Here is a 20,142-nt window from a genome sequence, read left to right as displayed (position 1 = left end):
TCTATTTTGTCTCTTAGCTTACTCATTAATGTATTTCTATGGAGTTTTACTTAGCTGCATGCCTGCAATTTATTCAGCTACTTCACTAACAGCTGTCTGTTACTTTGTTTTATTATAAAAATTCAATTTTCTTTAATTAACTTTTCCTTTGTTGGAAAATATTTTTGTAATTTGGTTCTAAAGATATATTTTTATTTTTTATTTATCTATTTTATCATATTTTTTCACTTGATATGAAGAAATGTTTATATTTACCAAATCCCGGCAGACGGATACCTTGCCGAATTAAGTTTTCTGGCTTTTTTTTTTAGATAAGATATTCTTATGTACTTGTACAATTATTATTTGTTTAAATAAACTTATTATTATTATTATTATTATTATTATTATTTTTAAAAAAGGAAAAAGCGAAAGGGTTTGTTTTTAGCCCTTAAATTAAGTTGAAATGGGGAGGGAGCTTAGCCCTTTGATGTTCTATAACGATAAAATTCGCTGGCGTAGTTCAAAAGTGTTGTAGAGATTGTCCAAGCACATTTTCAAGCTTTAGATCAGGGGTCCCCAAACTTTCTGCACAGGGGGCCAGTTCACTGTCCCTCAGACCGTTGGAGGGCCGGACTATAAAAAAAAAAAAAAAAACTATGAACTAATCTCTAAGCGCCTTATGAACTGCTTCATAAGATTTATTTCCAGCATTTCCAGAGACTCTCGCATTTCGCACTGCTACGATGAGTTGAAGTGGCTTTTTCCTGTCTATCGCCGCTGTCTATTTTTTGGCTTCTTTCCTTTTTCAAGTCATCCAGTCTTTCTATATATTTCAACTCCTTAAGTTTAAATTCTCCATCCATTCCCGTAACACTAGATCTCGCTCATATGATCTCTATATTCCCTCTCACCGTACCTCATCCTTTGACAAGTCCTTCCTAATAAGAGGGTCGTTTGAAAAGTCCGTTCCAAGTCATAGAGATAGCACTACTGGCGCGTATCGAGGTTATGTTTAGTTAGTAGCATCTCTTGGAAGAACACACACCAAGTTTCAGCCAGATCGGTCTATTTCTTTGTGTTTGGCATTCGTTTGAATCGAGGAAGTCGAGTGATATTCAAAAAATGGACGAAAAAGAATTTCGTGTGTTGATTAAACACTACTTTATGAAAGGCAAAACGCCTCAGGAGACTAAAGAGAAGCTTGATAAACATTATGGTGACTCTGACACCTTCGATTAGAACAGTTTATAAGTGGTTTCAAAATTTTCGGAGTGGCCATATGGGCACAAGTGACGCTGAACGTTCTGGACGCCCTGTTGAGGTTACTACTCCAGAAATCATTGATAAAATCCATGATATGGTGATGGATGACAGAAGAGTGAAGGTGCGTGAGATTGCTAGTGCTGTGGACATCTCGAATGAACGGGTACATAATATTTTGCATCAACATTTGGACATGACAAAGCTATCCGCAAGATGGGTGCCGCGATTGCTCACGCTTGACCAAAAACGAAATCGTGTGAAGTGTTGCAAGGACGACGGTTTGCAGCTGTTCCAGAAGAATCCGCAGGACTTTAAGCGTCGTTTCGTCACTGTGGATGAAACATGGATACATCACTACACTCCTGAGACCAAAGAACAATCTAAACAATGGGTTACCAAGGGGGAATCTGCGCCAAAAAAGGCGAAGGCCGTTCCTTCGGCCGGAAAGATTATGGCGACTGTCTTTTGGGATTCGCAAGGAATAATCCTCATCGACTATCAGGAAAAGGTTAAAACTATTACAGGTGCATATTATTCATCGTTATTGGACCGTTTGAAAACCGAGCTGCAAGAAAAACGCCCACGATTGGCCCACAAAAAAGTCCTTTTCTATCACGACAACGCACCAGCTCACACCTCAGCAGTTGTGGTCGCAAAATTAATGGAAATAGGGTTCCAACTCGTTTCACATCCCCCCTATTCTCCAGTTTTGGCTCCCTCGGACTACTATTTGTTCCCCAATATGAAGAAATGACTGGCGGGAAAAAGATTTTATTCCAACGAGGAGGTGATTGCAGAAACGAATGGCTATTTTTCAGACTTGGACAAATCCTATTATTCGCTTAACAAACTAGAGCAGCGTTGGACGAAGTGTATAAGCCTAAAAGGACACTATGTTGAAAAATAAAAAAGGTTTACCCCAAAAAATTAAGTAGTTTTTATTTTTGCACGGACTTTTCAAACGACCCTCGTACGTGCTACCTCTCTCTGGAACTCCTTACCTTCATCTGTCCGCCATGCTCCTACCCTATCCATCTTTAAATCCCGTCTATTCAGTTATCTCCTTTCTATTCAGCTTCCTCCGAAATTCTAATCGTTTTAATTTATTTCCTTAATTTCTGCTGTTATTTTTATTTTCACTTTTTCTAAATACTTATTTATTTATTTATTTTCTGTTTAATCACAGGCCAAACTGATAAGGCCTCTATTTTTACCTGTATTTATTCTTAGGGGACAATTGTCCCAGAATAATGAATTTATTTTCTATTCTATGCACACTGCACATATCTCATTTTAAAGTGAAAAAACAAAACGGGAACAAATACAATATTTAAAATAATGAACAAGTAAATTAAAATCACCAAACTGCCCCAGTATTTCTGTGGGAATTATGGACCCCCTGCTTTTGGCTAATGAGATGGTCCAATGTCCGGTTTAGTTATAGTGCATTTGCCTTTCTTCCTACTTCTGGCTGTTATTTTACACTGTTTCCGGAGCCGTGTCACCGGAAGTAGTACTGTCCATGAGCGACGCCGTCACATACCATCAATGAAAGAGGTACCCTTCCGGAAGTGTGGCCGGGGGCCGGATAAGTGGCCTCAAGGGGCCGCAGTTTGGGGACCCCCTGCTTTAGATGGTGACATAGTGTGTACTCTTCGAGTAAAAGACGCAATTTTTTTTTTTTTTTTTTTTTTTGTCAGGTAATAAATAATAAAATCTGGAACAGGGACGTATTTCTCAGGAAGTTCAGTAAATCCATCCCGTAACGAGTAGTGTTTCTGATTCAGCAACTCATTTACTCCTTATTATGATATTCAAGACAATAGACTGGACATAATTTTGTTAGTAATTAAAGGCTACACCCTGAAAAGGGGCCTTTTAGAGAATGCCAGTAAAATTCTAAATACAATATTTACCTGTGACTCAGGACTTAAACTATGGAAGTGCAAACTAAGTAAAGTTACATTTAATTCATTTAATTTTTAATCCTTTCTAGTTGTAATAATGGAAACATTTGTAGAAGAACTAAAAATAAAATTAAGATGATGATTAAAAAAAGTTATACTTTACACACGCTAAACTGGGCGGCCACAGCCTCTCACTAAAACTGCTGTAACTTTGACAGTCGAAAGGTTTTTAAGCTGAAAGCCCCCCCCCCCCAGCGCAGAGAGAGAAATTATAATTAAAAAAGTTTTACTTTGGATTTTCCACCGGAAAATGTTCGTATTTTCTTTTTTTTATAATTTATTATTATTTTTAATTTTTTTAAGCGTTTATTATAAGTTGGCTGACTTCCGTTGACTGCCATCTTTTTTCTCTCCTTATTACGTTTTCAACTTAATCTCAAAAGTAAACTTGTAACAAAGTTATTTTTCTTCATTAATTTTCATTTTGCTGAGTCATTGAACAGAAATAGACCCTTTAGGTGCGGAAATAAAATGGAAGGATATGCCAACAGAGATCAGCTTCAGTCTTCCCGTCTTCCTTCGAATTTGCTCATCCATTTTGCTACTGTTGGATATCGTTTTTCCTCCTACCTTGAGGCTTCAAAAATTGCTCCCCTCCCCCCCAAAAAAAATATCCCCATACTCTTGACTTGTTTTGAAACCAAATCGTTTCAAATCCCTACTAAATTCATCAATCCTGAAAACCTCATCAAAGCCTGCTTCAAAAAATTTCCATTCAGCGTTTATTTTCTTATTAAAATCTGCTTTTTCGTCGTCTTTCATTCTATTTAATTTTTTTTTTTTAAATCTTAAGATGGCTTTGACGGATGTGACGTTTCGACCTTTAGAATATCAATTTAGTTGTTTCACAACTCTTTATTTTACTTTCATTTTTCTTCAGTTTTTTAGCTTTGATTACTCCTTTTGTTTGTATGTACTTAGATTTATTTAGGAAAATAAAGGGAAGGGCTTCGGACAGTGTTCTCTCGTTACAGACAACACTGACCATCACCGGACAGTGAGATTAGGAAGAGAAAATCTAAGGGTCTGCAGCTGGATTCGAAGCCGGGACCTCCGCGTTGGAATCCAATACGATAACCGCATAGATAATCCCTTCCCTTTATTATTATTATTATTATTGTTATTGTTATTATTATTAAATTAAGGATTCAAAATTGGCGAGGAGTCGGTCCAGAAATAAAAAACAACAACTCGGTCTTTTTGCCAACGTTTCGACAAATATATTGCCTTCTTCAGGGCCTAGTTATAATAATTATAAAAACATTATTGTATCTTTTATATTTAATTTTTATTTATTTTTTTATTACAGATTTTTCAATTCTCTAAATTGTTTGATTTTTTTATATTTGTAATATCCAGGCCCTGAAGAAGACAATATATTTGTCGAAACGTTGGCAAAAGACGAGTTGTTGTTTTTATTTCTGGACCGATTTCTCGCCAATTTTGAATCCTTAATTTAATAATGTACGGTCACTAAACCAATAATAATTGCCCATTTTCAGGCGGGCTTTACGTCCAACTACCAATTAGGTGTCGTGGAACAGGAGGCGACTAGCAAAACATACTTTACTACTATAAATTTCTCATATTAACCATTAAATAAAATACAAGGCCTAAACCGGGGGAATCGAACTCACTAAACCAACAATACATCTTAGCATTGCGGGTCTAGTCTGTTAACCGCCTAATATACTTTACTACAATAAATTTCTCATATTAACCATTAAATAAAATCCAAGGCCTAAACCGGGGAAATCGAACCCACTAACCAACAATACATCTCAGCATTGCGGGTCTAGTATTTTAACTGCCTAACATACTTTACTATAAATTTCTCACATTAACCATTAAATAAAATTCAAGGCCTAGACTAGGGAATCGAACCCACTAAACCAACAATACATCTTAGCATAGAGGGTCTAGTCTCTTAACCGCCTAACATACTTTACTGTAAATTTCTCATATTAACCTTTAAATAAAATCCTAGGCCTAAACCTGGGGAATCGAACCCACTAAACCAACAATACATCTTAGCATTGCGGGTCTAGTCTCTAACCGCCTAACATACTTTACTGTAAATTTCTTTTATTAACCATTAAATAAAATCCAAGGCCTAAGACCGGGAATCGAACCCAGTACCACAATACATATTTCAGCTCTCACTAAACCAATATATATTATTATTATTAGAAAAGTCAAAAAGTGCATAAAAACATTGCAATGTAGTTTGATACTGCATATTAGTGGACAAATTTTTATTTGTCCCATTTAAATAGGGGGAATTTGGGGTCCTTAATACTCCATGGGGATCTACATTTTAGACCTACATATATCTACTTCGAATAGACTAAAACAAAAAGAGAATTTGACGAGTCAAGATACACTAACTAAATAGAAACTGTTTCCCACAGGAATTAATGCAATAATAATAATTATAATATAAACACAACAAGTGGTTAGTAGTTTCCGAAAAGAGAGAGGAAGAGTGTGAGAGAGAGAGAGAGATTGTTTTATTTTAAAATAACCTTGATTTCTTTCGTAGAGAATTTACTGTGTGACTGAGTCAAGGTCTTTATTGTGTCGCTCTGTGTATACTATGTACATAACGGGCTAGTTAAATGTGCGGCTATAAAGGTGAACAATAAATTGTACAATAAAAAGACGTTGGCAATCTGTAAAAGAATAAAAAGAAAAAAAAAATGACATAAGTGGTTACGCAATACAAGTTGATGATGTACCAAGGTTGAAGAAGCGATGCCTCGTTGATCGTGGTGGGGGAATCCAGACGGTCACAAGTTAGTTTCCCGGCCTTCTACTGTGGCGTTGTTATAAAAATAGATCCTCTACTGTTATTTTTGAAGCTATGGTCTTCTAAACTTTGGACAAAAAATGGTCAATCGAAAAGAAATTTTAAAAATATTATTATTGACGTAGTTTTCTGTCAGAATTATTATTTTTTAAATTTATTTTGTAATTTACAATCTGTATACATTGTATAAAATCAGTAAATATGGAGAGAGTGATGAACTAGTGTCGGATGAGAGCAGGAGGAGAGAAGCTACCTAGCGGTAGCACTCTCTATAGGAGAGAGGAGAATGTGAGGAAGAGAATACGAGGAAGAGAGAGGAAAGATAGAAGAATAATGGTGTTTAGGCCTTCAGAGGAAGCGAGAGACAGTACAAGAGGATTAGAGAGAACCGCAAAGCTAAGTTGTGTTGTTGGTTTAGTGGGTTCGATTCCCGGTGACGGCCTTCGATTTTATTTAATGGTTAATAAAAGGAATTTACAGTCAAGTATGTTAGGCGGTTAAGAGACTAGACCCGCAATGCTAAGATGTATTGTTGGTTTAGTGGGTTCGATTCCCGGTGACGAGGCCTTCGATTTTATTTAATGGTTAATAAAAGGAATTTACAGTAAAGTATGTTAGGCGGTTAAGAGACTAGACCCGCAATGCTATGATGTATTGTTGGTTTAGTGGATTCGATTTCCCAGGTCTAGGCCTTGGATTTTATTTAATGGTTGATAAAATAAATTTACAGTAAAGTATGTTTGCTAGTCGTCTCCGTCCACGTCACCTACGTAATTGGTAGTTGGACGTTAAGCCCCACCTGAAAAACAAGAGGATTAGAGCTAGTGGAGAGAGTAGTATGGAACGTTTTGATATTTAGTCTTGGCGAGTTGGTCTATGAAGGGAACGTTGAGGTCCTTGTGAAGAGTGAGGATAGTCACCGTAGAAAGGTTTCGTCAACTATCTGTCGGCAGTAGTTCAGTCCGTATGTTTGTAGGTTTGGCTGAACCCCACAGCTCTAGTACCGTAAGTAAAAATAACTAACTTCTCAATTCTTCACAAAAAGATAAAACTTTAATTGGGGTACCTAAAACCCAATTACAAATAAAGTTAGGCTTAAAGCTTAGGTTTTGGGTTTTAATTTTATTTTTTTATTGAGACAGTTTAGTAGAATCTCATTTCGGAATTATTTCGGAAAAAATGAATGAATTTGGTCCATGAGTGGGAGGAGCAAACAAGGCGCATGATCTAATTGCGCTATAATGTTTGCAATGTTTACTCTAATTTATTTATACTACGAAAACAGTACAAAGCAATAAATGCAATAAAAAAAACATCACCCGTGTGCAATAAAAAATCTCATGTTTATAGTTGAAGAGCTTATTACCATGCAGTTTAAATGCATCATCTAGATGCTCATCATTAAAAATAGCTTCTACGATTTTGTCCTCATTTTCTATTCCTATTTTTTGATAAAATTCTATTTTTTTGTCTATCATATAAAGTGAGAACAGGGTATTGTGTAGATTTTCGAATTTGAGTTTTTCCACCGGAAATATACAATTTGAGTTTTTTTTTTATTGAAAACAAAATTATTTCACTTCCTTTAATAACAAACTTTAGTGAACTTCAAGGCGATCAACTCTTGCCTTTCGCTTATCACTCTCTCTCTCACACACACACACTCTTTCCCACTATTTCGGTAAAGGAAAGCATTGCGGTCATGTCAAATTTCCGAAATTAAGTTTTTTTTTTTTACCAGTTATATCCATTTTGTGTGTATGTTATTGATAATAAAGGCGCCACAGTAGCCGAGCGGTTAAGAGACCTAGACCCGCAAAGCTTAGATGTATTGTTGGTTTAGTGGGTTCGATTCCCCTGTCTTAGGCCTTGGATTTTATTTAAAGGTTAATATGAGAAATTTATAGTAAAATATGTTTGCTAGGCGCCTCCGTCCACGACACTTAATTTGTGATAGTTGGACGTGTAGCTCGCCTGAAAAAATAGGCAATTACTTTACTGTATTGAATAATAATATTTAATACCGTAACACGTATTTCCGCATCCGCGTAATCATTTAATGTAATCAAATATTATATTTTTTTTAATAAATTAAATTAATCTACTCACCTTGAATTAATACAATTAATTTTGCTTTCTCATCCTTCTTGGATAATCTTACTTTATTGCAACCATTATATAAATATAGAATGCAATTATGAATAATTAAAAAGATAAAGAAGAAAAATAGAATTTAAACGGTCTTGTTATTCTTTTTAATAACAGTAAGTTGTGGAGGGGCAATCTTTTATCTTCTTATAGCAAACACATGCATCGGTATGGTCTTGGCAGAAGGACAGCTTGTTGTAGGCTCTTTCAGGAAGAAGATGAAACAATACTACACGTTTTGTGGGTCGATTTTAAGGGCTCAAGTTCGGCTCTTTTAACCTTTCATATCTCATTAACTATTGTCACTAAAACATTGCAGCTTTATTCCTGTTGTACAGCTAACTTTTCTTAATAATTTGGTAAAAAATACATTGAAATCTGATAAATACGAAAAGAGATATAAAGGTTTGAAATTTGAAAGAATTTGAAAACATCCAACATTTAACCTTCTATATTTAACCTTCTTCTCAATAACTATTATCACTAAAAACATGGCAGTTATACTTACTAGAAGATAAATCCCTTACGTCATACTTTATCCAGTTATCTTGCATCAGACCTTGCTTAAGTCTAGTCAAACGCACAAGACTGGATACTGTGGGTACCACTATTGACTCAATTTTTAGGCTTTCAAGTCAAACTTTGTAGAATCTAATCTAATCGATTTATACAAATCTTTTAATGTACGAGCATCGTTGAGTGGAATTCTTTTGTCCTGTGGCACATCTCCTATCCAGAAACTGTAGCGCATTCCAAGTCGACTTGAAGAAGTGCATTAACAGTCTCCAGTTTGTTATTAAATTGATAAATTTAGTAACATCCCTTCGTTATTTGATTCCTTAAATGGTCTTTACGCAACTAGAGAATCTAATGGAATTACTACATATTTTCTCAATGGCAGATAGATTTAGTTTCTATGGCTATTCCTGAAGCATTTCTATTCTTCCTTTACAGATTCAAATGTGCGTCTGTCGTCCTGTTTGTCTGTTCGTATCACCGTAGGTAGTTCAAATTTTTCTCCATTTTCCTGGGAAGCCAAATAGTGAACATTATACTCAACGACTAGAGTTTCCTTCATTTCGTGTAGAATATTGGAGAATCTACAGAAATTTAGTTGGCCCAGACTAGTTAAGAGCTGTTTTTTTTTTTTTTTTCAATGAATTAACAGCTTTCGGACAGTTTTCTCTCGTTACAGACAACACTGTCCATCAGCGGACACTGAAGAGAGCTCCTAGGAAGTGTCAGCGTCTAGATTGAACCCGTGATCTACCCGTTGGGAATCTTGCACGTTGATCCCTTCCCTATTTGCTGTTTCTAATCTGCTGTTTGATCTCTCATTATGGATCCATGTATCTAAAAGTGTAATTGCCATGGCAGACTGTACACTGTCTTCCTGATTACTTTGGTTCTCTTCGCTAAAATACCAGATCCATTTCTCCATCTCTTTCTCTCGACAAGAACGCCTACTTTCATTGAAACAGATACCGCTCTCCACGCAATGTAAGTGAGAGCCAGTCCTGCCGATTCGTGTAAAGCGGTACCATTCAAGTTCCTTGTCCCATTGACCCGAATTCCCTTAATTTTCTATTCTCGCAATGCTGGTATAAATTAAAAATTAAGAAATAAAGTCATTTCTTAAAATTTTACTTAAAGCAATTAGTTTTTATTTATTCATAAGCTAACAAAAGTTAATGATTAGTCACGAAATAAAGACGATAATTTACATGTATAGTCTAATTTACATACATAATCAGCTATTGAAAAAAACTTATGCCATATTGAGAGCGCCTAATTAACTTGAATGTATTTTATTACAATAATAACTAACCATAAATTTACTTTATTTACTTTAATTATGTTCATTCTACAGAAGAAAGAATAGTAATAGAGCTTATATTCTATTTAGAAGTCTATACCTACCAATAACATTCGTTATGAGGAAAGAACATCAAGAGTTGTGACATTAAGTTTTAAGAGAAAAAAAAATAATCAGTTAACCAGATTTGCCGGCTTTTTTATGATTTTATTTAAACTTGATATAATACTTATTGCTAGGCGCCACGGTAGCCGAGCGGTTAAGAGACTAGACCCGCAATGCTAAGATGTATTGTTGGTTTAGTGGGTTCAATTCCCCAGGTTTCGGTCTTGGAATTTATTTAATGGTTAATATGAGAAGTTTACAGTAAAGTAAGTTAGGCGGTTAAGAGACTAGACCCGCAATGCTAAGATGTATTGTTGGGTTTAGTGGGTTCGTTTCCCGGTCTTAGGCCTTGGATTTTACGACACCTAATTTGGTAGTTGGATGTAAAGCGCGCCTGAAAAGTAGGTAATTACTTACTAATACTTATTGCTCATAAGTAGTACTTACTTGTACATCGTTAATTTGAAACATTGTCCTCAGAAAAGTCTTAAAGAGTATATTTTGTATAAAATAAAGGGGGGCGACTTAAAAATATGTAACAAAAGTTCTAAATTTGGCTCACCGGTCACTTTACTGATTCGTTCTTTTTTTTTAGCTTTTAGCTTTTTTTTCGAAAATTTAAGCTTTAAAGTTTAACATTAAGATCATCTGTTCTTTCGGTACAAACTGCAAGTTTAAAGTAAACTTGATTACGTAAACTGCAATGTGGAAACGTTTTCGTCTTTTTTATTTATTTAACATCATCACAGCCACAATATTATTAAATAAATTAATATTATAATAATAAAAAGATGAACAACTAAATGCAGAAATAGCGCTAAAGAAAAACTCAAATATTATTATTAATAATAAAACACTAGCTACTACAATCTTATCAAATTATAAATAATTCATATTATTTCAGAGTCATTAAGTGAAATACTAAAAGTATCTAATTTACGTTTTGACCTTGTTCAGAGCATTTATTACCAACTTATAAATAACGAGCAGTTATTCAATAGTTATTGATAGATATTTCTATCTATTTTTTTGTTACAATAAGTTTTATTAATTTCTAATAATTTACTGTAATGCTAGAAATTATTGAAGGGTGGATGTTAGTGTAGAGGTCATGAACGTGGCTTTGTTACTAAAGGCACCACGGTAGCCGAGCGGTTAAGAGACTAGACCCGCAAAGCTAAGATGTATTGTTGGTTTAGTGGGTTCGACTCTCGGTCTTGGCATTGGATTTTATTTAATGGTTAATATGAGGAATTTATAGTAAAGTATGTTTGCTAGTCGTCTCTGACCACGACACCTAATTGGTACTTGGACGTGCGAAGCCCTGAAATAGGCGATTACTTTACTTGTACCAGAAGATATTTATTTCTTAACGGTTATGACTTCTAACCATTTCTCTAATTTGATCGTCATTTGGGAAACTGTTTTCCACCCAAAATTTTCTTCGAATTTAGCCAAGAGAAAGTATTTGTCTCTAGGTGTGTGATTGGGGGCTATGAGGGAAGTAGTTTAAAGCATCCCAACCAGATGAAGCCAAAACTCTTGCTGATAAGCATTGTCATGTAGGGCGCAGTCTCCTTTTGTCAGCATCCCACGGCATTTGTTTTGTATGGCTCTGTGAAGTCTCCTACAATCTTGCAGCATTGATTGATTGTCCTTTTTGCAGAAATTTGATGAGCAGAACTCTTTTTCTGTTCCAGTAGACTGTTGGAATGAATTTTCAACAGAAGTTCGTGCAGAGCGTCCAAGATCTTATGGTGATTAAAAAACTGAAGAAGATCTTCAATTTTAAGTCCCAACTTATCATTCACTAAGGATATCTGTCCACTTCTCAATTCACAGTGGATTTCGCCTCTACCAAAATCGTACTTCCGTAACCAATTTGTCACATGTTCTGTTAATTTAACATCTACTCCATAAAGTGAATCTATCTTGCGTTGAATCATAGCAGCGAATGAGCTCGCTCATATACAACCTTCAGCCTTCAACCTTCAATAAAGATTGGTGGCTAGCCACTGCTTGTCGGCTTTAATTGGCTATACCGCCACAGAGAAATGGCGAGCTCTTTTCACCTTTCTTTCCAGATTACCCTCGTATTGTTAGAAAACAATGTCCCACTTACACAACCCTTTCGTAAGCCACCCCATCTCAGATCAGGGGAGCCCCTTAAAACGAATATTTTCCAGGAACGCTTCGCTTTAAACGTTCAACGAACTTTTCCTACATATTAAAAAAAAATTAAGAAGAAATAATTAGTTGCCATTTTTTCTGTTACTTTGTACCGTTTCATGAAAGCCATCTTTAGTTTAAAGTTATCTAAGTGATTATTAGGAATCCATCCTCTGGTGAACAAAAAGAGATGGAGAAATGTTTTGTGAATATACTCGTATGTGGCGGAAAGTGAGAGAGAGACAGAGAAAGAGTCTGCCAGAGTTCTAGATCTAAATGAAGGTTATATGCACTGATGCACTAATGTTTTAACATGTAACAGTATAATTGCATTTGCATAGGATGGAATAAACATAGTATTCACCACTATTTCATTGTTGTCATGGCCAAGTGAAGTTGAAGTTGGGTATAGGAGGGCGAAGAAGCACAAGTATATGTAGAGTTGATGGTAGGAGAGGAAGGAAGTGCACTGGAGGGGAGCCGACAGTTTGTTTTGGAAGTTTGCTAAAAGCTTTACATGGTAGGCGGGGCTTCTTCATACAAAGTACTTTTATTAACTTCACCACACTAAAATAATATAAAAGCCATTTTTATGTCCATCAAGAAATATTATTGAACAATGTTTTCCAAAGATGATCCATTATTTTTCTCCAATATACACACACGCACATGTTCAGAGTGAGAGATAGGGGGCATTTCTATAATTAGAACGAGAGAACGTTACAACAATTCAGTGCAGACAAAGACTGCATGCGCTGATAATCTTCCAAATAATTATAGGTTTCAAAAAACATATCTTTCGAGGCATCATTCTTGATATTTGAAGTTAATCCTAAACGAGATTGAGTCAGAAGAAACATCTATGATTCTCATGTCTCTAGAACGAGTCAGAACAAAACATCTATGATTCTTATGTCTCTAGAACGAGTCAGAACAAAACATCTATGATTTTCATGTCTCTAGAACGAGTCAGAACAAAACATCTATGATTCTCAAGTCTCTAGAACGAGTCAGAACAAAACATCTATGATTCTCATGTCTCTAGAACGAGTCAGAACAAAACATCTGATTTTCATGTCTCTAGAACGAGTCAGAACAAAACATCTATGATTCTCATGTCTCTAGAACGAGTCAGAACAAAACATCTATGATTCTCATGTCTCTAGAACGAGTCAGAACAAAACATCTATGATTCTTATGTCTCTAGAACGAGTCAGAACAAAACATCTATGATTCTCATGTCTCTAGAACGAGTCAGAACAAAACATCTATGATTCTCATGTCTCTAGAACGAGTCAGAACAAAACATCTATGATTCTCATGTCTCTAGAACGAGTTAGAAGAAACATCTATGATTGAAATGTAACATCTCATGTCCCTAGAGAAAAAGGAGATCCCTAGAAGAATGCCACTATGATTATCAGCCATCCAATTGATGCTACGAGGTGGTTGATAAAAAAAAAAAAAAAAAAAAAGATTTAATTTGGAAATACCCATTTGAAGTGGCAAAGAGGCCCCCTTGGTGATTTTCCAGCCAATCGCCTATCACTCTTCTTCAGCTTAAAAGCGCGTTGAAGTGGCTTTTCCCCGGTATTTTTTTTTGGGGGGGGGCTTCATTCCTTTTCCAAGTCATCCGTCTCAAAGAGACCATCTTATATTTTCCAAACTCTTCAAGTTCAAATCCTCGATCCATTCTCGTAATACTAGATCTCTGATCCTCTGATCTCTATATTCCCGTCACACCGTACTTCATACTTTGACAAATTCTTCCTAATTCGCGCTACCTCTCTCTGGAACTCCTCATTTTCATCTATCCGACATACTCCTACCCTTTCCATTTTTAAATCCCTTCTGCTCAATTACTCAGCTTCCTCTGAAACTGTAATTGTATTCTTTTATTTCATTAATTTTAATTTTGTATTTTTGTAAATACTTATTTTTATTTATAAATATTTAAAAGTTAGGCCAAACTAATAGGGCCTCCAACTGCACATGTCCATCTTAGGAGACAATAGTCCCAGAATAATAAATTTATATTCTTCTTCTTCTTCTTAGATGGCAGCTGATATTAACCACATTGTAGAAAATCAGCGCAGACATTGTTAAACGAAGCCCAAACTTAGTAGTTAAGTACAGGTATCCAATACTAAGAGACCTGAATCCTGAAAGCAGTCGTTGATACCCCCACATTTAAGGGTACAATAGGAGAAACTCAGGCTATGAAGAGGTTTTCCTACTACCTACTTTGAACTAAATAGTTTAGGGATGAATTACTAAAATAAATCTTGGAAATCTATTCCAAAATAATCTCTACAAGGGGCTAGATCACGATGTATTACTGCCGCTTTTCCACCCTAGTCAAGTGATCGTGCAATTTTTTCTTTTTTGGTCCTATAGAACTATTTGTTACATATATATACATGGCCAAATTAGAAAAAGAAAAGAACAATAGATTTACAAGAGGAAGCAATTAAAATTAAAACAGAATCATTCACATAACTGGAAACTAAGAACTACCTCATGTTCATGTAATAATGATCATGAAACATGAAGCATAAGAAAGGTCATGCACATTAATTTTTGATTTACTCATGGCCGTTTATTCAAAATTATGGACCACCACCGTTTATTTTCTTGAAAGTTTAGCGAACCTTGGTAAATAACAAACTAATCTATGTGTTTATTGTTTTACCTGTACACAATCTATTCTTTTGTAAAACAATAGAATTCAATCGTCCACTTTATTCTTTATTCCTAGGAGTTTTTTTTAAAAAAATTATCTGTGATCAAGTTGAATTCATGCAGCTGATGACAGACATACGAGGGTCGTTTGAAAAGTCCGTGCAAAAATAAAAACTACTTAATTTTTTGGGGTAAACCATTTTTTATTTTTCAACATAGTCTCCTTTTAGGCTTATACACTTCGTCCAACGCTGCTCTAGTTTGTTGATCCCTTCCGAATAATAGGATTTGTCCAAATCTGAAAAATAGTCATTCGTTTCTGCAATCACCTCCTCGTTTGAATAAAATCTTTTTCCCGCCAGCCATTTCTTCATATTGGGGAACAAATAGTAGTCCGAGGGAGCCAAGTCTGGAGAATAGAGGGGATGTGAAACGAGTTGGAACCCTATTTCCATTAATTTTGCGACCACAACTGCTGAGGTGTGAGCTGGTGCGTTGTCGTGATGGAAAAGGACTTTTTTGTGGGCCAATCGTGGGCGTTTTTCTTGCAGCTCGATTTTTCAAACGGTCCAATAACGATGAATAATATGCACCTGTAATAGTTTTACCCTTTTCCAGATAGTCGATGAGGATTATTCCTTGCGAATCCCAAAAGACAGTCGCCATAATCTTTCCGGCCGAAGGAACGGTCTTCGCCTTTTTTTTGGCGCAGATTCCCCCTTGGTAACCCATTGTTTAGATTGTTCTTTGGTCTCAGGAGTGTAGTGATGTATCCATGTTTCATTCACAGTGACGAAACGACGCTTAAAGTCCTGCGGATTCTTCTGGAACAGCTGCAAACCGTCGTCCTTGCCAACACTTCACACGATTTCGTTTTTTGGTCAAGCGTGAGCAATCGCTCGCACCCATCTTGCGGATAGCTTTGTCATGGTCCAAATGTTGATGCAAAATATTATGTACCCGTTCATTCGAGATGCCCACAGCACTAGCAATCTCACGCACCTTCACTCTTCTGTCATCCATCACCATATCATGGATTTTATCAATGATTTCTGGAGTAGTAACCTCGAACAGGGCGTCCAGAACGTTCAGCGTCACTTGTGCCCATATGGCCACTCCGAAAATTTTGAAACCACTTATAAACTGTTCTAATCGAAGGTGTCAGAGTCACCATAATGTTTATCAAGCTTCTCTTTAGTCTCCTGAGGCGTTTTGACTTTCATAAAGTAGTGTTTAATCAACACACGAAATTCATTTTCCTCCATTTTTTGAAAATCACTCCACTTCCTCGATTCAAACGAATGCCAAACACAAAGAAATAGACCGATCTGGCTGAAACTTGGTACGTGTTCTTCCAAGAGATGCTACTAACTAAACATAGCCTCGATACGTGCCAGTGGTGCTCTCTCTGACTTTGCACGGACTTTTCAAACGACCCTCGTATCTTGATTTGTTCAAATTATATTTGTTTGTTTGTATTTTACAAATAATTAGAAAAGAAAACTTTGTAAAGTTCTTTTATTTCTTTTATTTTTGTGGTTTACCAATAAAATTCGCTTCACTAAATAAAACTCATAATCAATCTGTTGGAACTAACTATTAGAAAACACCTCCTCTTAACTGGTAACTATTTAGTAATATTTATTTCGGTAATATCTATAATATTTTTGTAATTCCCCAAAAAAAATGTACCTTAAAATTTGTATTTGTTTTATATGTTTCAGATGACACATGAAGATTTTTCAAACAGGGCTGTGCAGCCCTGAACGTGAAGAAAATCCTCCTCCATCTTGAGTTAGTAAGAAAAGTATTGCGTTCATATTATCAAAACTCTTTGATATCGCAAGTTTTTGAGAAAAAAAAAATGTGTGCGAACAAGAAAAAAAGAAAGAAATCTTGGGAACACAAAATCGCTGGAAGTGGGGATATATTTCGATTTAGTCGATGAGTTGAGAAATAAAATCACTGAGCCGGAAGTAATCATTAAATAAAGAAATGGGTTTTTCTTTTCTTTTTTTTCGATTTTCTCGAAAATAGCTTTAAAGATATTCTTTTCAACTTGAGAACTATTTTTTTTTAACAATATCTTGAGTAATCTTTGTACGTGTATTCATTTTGATCAGTATTTCATTTAAAGCCTGAACTGTTTGAACTCAACAAAGCCTCTTTGTAATTTGAGTACTCTTTGAACTCATTTTAATCGACAACGCCTCTTTGAAGTTTGAGTTTTTTTTTTTATTTATTTATTTTATTTTGATTAGCTAAGTTTATTTAAAATTTGAGTTCTCTTATTACTAATTTTGATCAATAACTTCTGCCAGAAACTTTAGTACTTAATAACTCATTTTGATCAGCAAGGTTTATTTAAAATTTGAGTTCTCTTTTTACTTATTTTGATCATTAACTTCTGCCAGAAACTTTAGTACTTAATAACTCATTTTGATCAGCAAGGTTTATTTAAAATTTGAGTTCTCTTATTACTAATTTTGATCAATAACTTCTGCCAGAAACTTTAGTACTTAATAACTCATTTTGATCAGCAAGGTTTATTTAAAATTTGAGTACTCTTTTTACTTATTTTGTTCAACAACGCCTCTTTGAAATTAGAGTACTCTTTGTATTTTATTTTGATCAGCAGTTTATTTAAAGCCTGAACTCTTCGTACTCAACAAGGCCTCTTTGAAATTTGAGTATTCTTTGTATTTTATTTTGATCAGCAGTTTAATTAAAAGCTGAACTTTTTGAACTCAACAAGGCCTTTTTGAAATTTGAGTACTCTTTGAACTCATTTTGTTCAACAACGCCTCTTTGAAATTTGAGTATTCTTTGTATTCATTTTGATCAGCAGTTTATTTAAAGCCTGAACTCTTTGAACTCAACAACGCCTCTTTGAAATTTGAGTATGTACTCTTTTTACATATTTTGTTCAATAACTTCTGTCAGAAACTTTAGTACTTATTAACTCATTTTGATCAGCAAGGTTTATTTCAAATTTGAGTCCTCTTCTTAATACTTATGTCGATTCTATCAAAGTTTATTTGAAACCTGAACACTTATTAATTCAGCGATGCCTATTAGAAACTTGAGTACTTATTGAGCTCATTTTGATCCAACATCTATTTTAAACTTTTATTACTAGAAAGTTCGGCTGAGTAATTCCTGGATTGACAGGACGGATAGCTTTTCTCTAATGGCTATTTCAGTATAATGTACGGACGGACGGTGGATTGTCGTATTACACTAATAAGGGTGAATTATGTTTAATAAATTCCGAGATTTTAGTTAAATTTCTACACTCAGAGGCAAACTAGTTTTTTTGTGAATGAATTTTTCTTCTTTTTTTCTGGGAGTTTTCTAAGATTTCCCACAAAGTGTGCGCTATCTACTGGTAGATTTCTAACTTTTATTTGTATTATTTTCCCAGCAACATTCTGTTTTGCGATTCTATTATAAATTTACTTAACTTTTAAACATTTGTTTTTTGTTTTTCGTTTAAACTTCTCAATTGTAGTCTTTATCATTTACATTAGGTAGTTTACATAAACGCTTAATATTTAAAACCATGACTACATAATTAGCTACATTCCAAAGATATGAACAGTGAATTACATTACACTATATTTCCTTGATGCTACTATGAAATCATTGTATTTCTTTACATTGATGACTAAAAAAATATTTTTAGAAAAAAATTACCAATGATGTTCATTCCAATCTATCAGGAAGTGATTTATGGCATGATTGATGTTACATACTTTGTAATAAACGTCAATAATAAAGCGATTTGTATTTTATCTTTTTTTTTTTTTTAATGTGCTGATGTTAAATTGGTATATTTCTGTGTGAATTTATTATAATAATTGTTACTGCAATTCTATGCAATTTTTACTTTTAAAAAGATACACTTGGAACACTCACATGACTATCTCTGACTGCATTTCTCGAAGCTCTTCGACATGTACTCAGAATTTAAAACTCAAAATTTAGAAACGTACCAAAGAATCCATTCTGGTTTGTGGAATTTTTCATAAACTTGGGAGTTTTATCACAGTATTTAACGCTCGTTCTGTGTATGGGTCTGTGAGAGAGAGATAGAGAGCGAGGGAGAGAGAGAGAGAGAAAACCATTTTATTAAAATCCACTTTTTTTACAGGCGCTGAGAGGAGCTGAGAACAAGTATTTACTGGAGACAAACACAAAAAATAAAACAGGGTTTCCGCCTGGATATCCAGAGCACCAAACACCAAGAAAGTGAAGTTGAGCATATCTTAGGAGACGAGTGAACATTTGTGTATTGATATGGCAGTTACTTTTTCTCAGATATTTAGTTTCATATATTTATTAATATTTTTTTTTTTTTGTTTAATAAATCCTAAAAAACATTTATTTTATCTTTATTAATTTTATTATTTTTCCTAAATTGTAGCCAACTCCTGTATAGAAGAAGATCCATCAATCTTTTCTGATTCCCTGGCTTCAAGAGAGGAAGCAGATCCTTATAATCCTAAATAATCCGATACGACCACATGGTAGGAAAGTAAGGGACATGAAGAGAAAGAAGGATTCAGTAGTTGTAGTAAGTGCAGTAAATCAGGACAGAGTATTGGTGAGCTATTAAAGTACTGGAAGTTCATTAGGTGTAGCCACGCAGGATTTTAAGTACTACCACTTAATCATCAATTTAGAATTTAGTTTTTTTTATCTGTTTACTTGTAAGTTTCCCCTCCCGGAACAGGAAGTGTCTGGCTTCCTAATTAGATGTATTAACTCGTACACGTCCTGAATGCCTAGGAGCGTCCGGATCCAAATAAGTCATGTTTTAGTAGTCAGCTGTTAAGGCTTATTAAAAAGGTAAAGTAATTGCCTATTTTTTCAGGCAGGCTTTACGTCCATCACAAATTAGGTGTCATGGACGGTGGCGGCTAGCAAACATACTTTACTATAAATTTCTTTTAAAAACCATTAAATAAAATCCAAGGCCTAAACACCGGGAATCGAATCTACTATCCAACAATACATCTCAGTATTGCGGGTCTAGTCTCTTAACCGCCAAACATACTACTATAAATTTCTCATATTAACCATTAAATAAAATCCAAGGTCTAGACCAGGAGAATCGAACCCACTAAACCAACAATACATCTTAGCATTGCGGGTCTAGTCTCTTAACCGCCAAACATACTTTACTATAAATTTCTCAT

General features: G+C 35.0%; 1 protein-coding gene across 5 annotated transcripts in view; it reads left to right on the top strand.

Annotated features, from left to right (window-relative positions):
• LOC141450052 (uncharacterized) overlaps positions 1 to 20,110 on the top strand; it is a 134,173-nt gene extending 114,063 nt beyond the window's left edge. Inside the window, exons 5-6 of one of the 5 annotated variants that reach the window (XR_012455912.1) lie at positions 16,666 to 16,735; positions 19,095 to 19,337. The gene's annotated coding sequence lies outside the window, so the exon portion shown is untranslated. Of the gene's footprint in view, positions 1 to 16,665; positions 16,749 to 19,094 lie in introns of all 5 variants that reach the window. The other 4 variants (XM_074120075.1, XM_074120074.1, XM_074120073.1 and 1 more) reach the window with 4 other exon arrangements.
• Positions 20,111 to 20,142: the final 32 nt, after the last annotated feature.

This window comes from Rhodnius prolixus, unplaced genomic scaffold, assembly GCF_049639745.1.
Source record: "Rhodnius prolixus isolate KJV_2025 unplaced genomic scaffold, Rpr scaffold_2, whole genome shotgun sequence".
NCBI classification, from domain to species: Eukaryota; Metazoa; Arthropoda; class Insecta; order Hemiptera; family Reduviidae; genus Rhodnius; species Rhodnius prolixus.
The sequence above is the reverse complement of the archived record's forward strand: the minus strand, read 5'-3'. Positions and strand labels throughout refer to the sequence as shown.